Genomic DNA, 3,847 nt, shown 5'->3' with positions numbered 1-3,847 from the left:
AGAGCAGGAGAAGTGAGTATACATCCTACACTGTTTTTTTCCTAACAGCTTTATTTATTCTAAAAACCAGTGATTCTAAAATTGTCTCTTAAAATATATCGAGATAAAACTATTGGAACCATGTCACAGAAGCCATGGATTTGAGAAATATACACTATACTTATTATTTGAAGAAACAAACAAAAGATCTTTTGAAATCTGATATTTATCGGTAATTCAGTATTTTGTATCCAACTCAGCAGGTGTAATTTCAAATTTCAAACTTACCTATAGCTTCAGTTCACCAATTTTTAACAAAGGGATAAACCAGTTTTTCAAGGCAAGGGAAGATGTTCCTGTGAATATCAAATTGCAGTGAGAGCTTTAAAGTTTAGGAGCTAAATCTAGTTGAGCCACAGTTTTATTGCTCAGCAATTAAAATTCACTAGAATATTGGATACTCAGTGTTTATCACATTTACCTCCTAAAATAAAAATGGTTTGCTGATCAAATAATAATTGGATGAACCTAACAGAACACATAATTATTGGTAAGATTAAATAGGCCAATCCAAAAGAGTAGACATTTGTCAATTTATAATTATTTCTTGAGTTTTCTGCTCTGCAGATATAATGGAAGTTTTGCTACATGGGATCCGGTCATGTATAAACTGTGATTCTCTATGGAATCGGAGAGAATTGACATAATATCTACAAAAAATTTTTAAATTGGGAGGAAATAGTAGGACTGATGATGAAATAGCTATAAGATATTTTGACCTTTTAATTTCTGTCTTCATTGAATCTGCCTACACTTTTGTCTGGTTTATTATTTACACTAAAAATAGGGAGTTTTATGGAGTCACGGAGAGCTAAAGCTTTTATAGCAGTTCTATTTTTTCTTTTTCTTTTTTTTTGGTTGTTTAAATTTTATTTCATAATCATAAACTTAACTCTGCAACCCAGCTAGACTTGGAGGTAAAGGAAAAACCCAGAACCCAAAGAACCACAGTGAAAGCAGATTATAATAGGGTGTTCCAAGCAAGCAGGATGAGGGGTGCTCTCGCGAGCAACAGAAGGAATGGTTTGGTGGTTAAGATAATACAAATCAAATCTATTAGAGTTGTCCACAGTCAGCAATGGTGACCTTCTTGCTGGTCTTGTCTTTCCTGGACCCAAAGCACTCCATACCCTCCACAATATTCATGCGTTGTTCATGTTGCCAAAGACTACATGCTTGCCATTCAACCACTCAGTCTTGGCTGTGCCGATGAAAATCTGGGAACTGTTTGTGTTGGGTCCAACATTTGCCATGGACAAGATGCCAGGACCTGCCTGCTTCAGGATGAAATTCTCATCATCAAATTTCTCCCCATAGATGGACTTGCCACCTGTGCCATTATGGCATGTGAAGTCACCACCTTGGCACATAAATCTCAGAATAATTTTGTGAAACCAGAAACCTTTAGAACCAAATCTTTCTCTCCAGTGCTCAGAGCATGAAAATATTCTACTGTCTTTGGAATGTTGCCTGCAACCATCTTGGGGCCAAGGCCTCACCATTGACTGCGATGTCGAATTGAAGAACATGTTTGGGTTGACCATGGCTGGGCACACATTGCTCTGAAGCGGTGATGTCTGCAAGGCCAGTTCTGTTTTTTCTTTAAATGAAGTACTAATCATAGATAAAATTGGTGGCTATGTAAATATTATACTTTTACTTCTCACGAAAGTAAGGTACTTCAAGAAAAAAACCTCTACAAATAGGGTGTCTTTTGTTCACGTTTCCTCATGTTATTTAAAAACTCCAGTAAAGTCAGAGTCCAGATAAATGGAGGTAGTAATATATATTTTAAATGGTGCTCCAAATAATTTTTTAATGCTAGGCACCCTTCCTCATACCAATGCAATAATGATAATAACAAAATAACTTTTAATTAAAATGCTGTACAGAAGGATATGTAAAGATTACAGGCTCATGAGGTTGGGGTGAGGGAAATGTGAGAATATAGATCTGAACATATAAGATTTTCTAGATGATACACTAGGGATTAGGAGTAAACTTTCACCTTGGAATTAAAGATGTGTTAGAAGCTTGCTATTTATTCGCTAAACTTTTTATCTTTCTTTCCTGGGCACTAAGACTATATTTCCCAGCCTCCACTGCAACATAATGTGGATAAAATCACCGTAAATCATTTCCAGAGTTGGTGTCTACAGTCTTCTGACAAATGAGCCTGCACTCTTTTCACATTATCTCTCCCCATTTGTAGAACTGAAGAACTGCAAGCACCTAGAGGAGGATACAGTTGCACAAAAACAAAGCCATGAGAGGGGAGTCTCTCCTTGGAAGAAAGCCAGCCTGAAGGGCTGTTCAATCCAGAACACTGCATTTAGACTATTGTATTCCTGAAAATAAACTTTTATTGTATCAAGTAACTAACATTTGGAATTGTTAGCCTATCATGACTAATTAAAAAAGATTCCAAGAATGGGAAAAGTAGGAAGGCTACCATCAACATCCTAGAATCTATAACACTTATGAACACATTAAGCACGGGCTAGAGGGCTATCAAAATAGGAATCCATCTTTGTTAATGTTGTCAGAATTCCATTACAAGAGTATGAAGACCTTAGTGTTCTTTTTCTAAAATGCAAATATTTAAGGAGAGGAAATGTGCTTTCATGAAGCCACATTCCTATATGACAGGAGAAATGGGAGTAACTTGAGAGAAAAAGATGATGTTCAAGAAAAGAAGAATACTAAAGAAACAAAAAAAGAGTAAGAAAATCCAGGGAATGGCAAACATAAATGACACTCATTTTGTTTAGGGGCATAGTGTCAAAGGTAATGGAAAACATCAACTCTCTTATAATCTTTTCTGGTTCCATGAGCAATAGAAGACGGGTGAGACCATCATTTCTAACAAAGTGGACAATGTCACTTGATCACTCAAAATCTCTTGTACCTTCCTTGTATTATTTTTTTTACATTCTAATTTGTTTTATATTCATTTTACAGTCGAGTACTGTGTAGGGACCTTAAAATAAAAATTAAAAAAAAAAAGACATAGTTTCTAACATCATGGAGCTTGCAGTCTGGTCATGGAAAGAGATATGATACATAAATATGTATCTAAATACATAAGTGTAACTATATAAGTATAATGCAACATGAAAGAACATAATAGAGTGATTTGAGTGTTATATTAGAGGTAGTTGAGTCTCATGGTAAGGAAAGAGAAGACCTATGAGATTAAGCAAAATTTCAGTCAGAAGGATAATGAGTTTGGCAGGTGAAAGGGGAGAGAAAATGAGTTGATTTTAGGTGAGTGGAGAAGGGAAGTGGACAACATCCAAAGAGAGAAACCAGTATATATACAAATATGCAAAAACTCTGAGATGGGAAGAAACATGTCATACTCAAGGAACAGGGAAGGCCAAAGGGTATATAGAGTAAATTAGGAAGACAGGGGCAATTAGACCAAAAACTGAATTGTAAAAATCTTGATAAATATGTTAAAGAATTTTTAGCTAGAATGATCAAAGAAAAAAGAAAAGGATACTAAAATTACTAATGTAAGCACTAAAACAGACTAAATCATTACAAATACTGGAGAGATATTAAGGGAATATTATGAACAGTTTTGTGGTAATAAATTGGACAACTTTAATGAAAATGACAGATCTTTTTAAGACAATTTAATAAAATTGACTCAAAAATAAATTTTAAAATATGGATAGTTCTATATCCATTAAAGAAATTGAATTTGTGATTAAAAACCTTCCCAAAAGTAAACTCCCAACCCAAATAGATTCAAATTTATGTTCATGCAAAACTTTTTAAGGAAAAAAAAAGATTACAGAAA

The 3,847-nt window shown here is 34.5% G+C and overlaps 1 pseudogene; it reads right to left on the bottom strand.

The window, feature by feature from the left end:
- Window positions 1-1,095: 1,095 nt before the first annotated feature.
- On the bottom strand, window positions 1,096-1,583 carry LOC107512508 (annotated as a pseudogene).
- Window positions 1,584-3,847: the final 2,264 nt, after the last annotated feature.

Source organism: Rousettus aegyptiacus, unplaced genomic scaffold (assembly GCF_014176215.1).
Source record: "Rousettus aegyptiacus isolate mRouAeg1 unplaced genomic scaffold, mRouAeg1.p scaffold_m13_p_4, whole genome shotgun sequence".
In the NCBI taxonomy this organism is placed as follows: domain Eukaryota; kingdom Metazoa; phylum Chordata; class Mammalia; order Chiroptera; family Pteropodidae; genus Rousettus; species Rousettus aegyptiacus.
The sequence above is the reverse complement of the archived record's forward strand: the minus strand, read 5'-3'. Positions and strand labels throughout refer to the sequence as shown.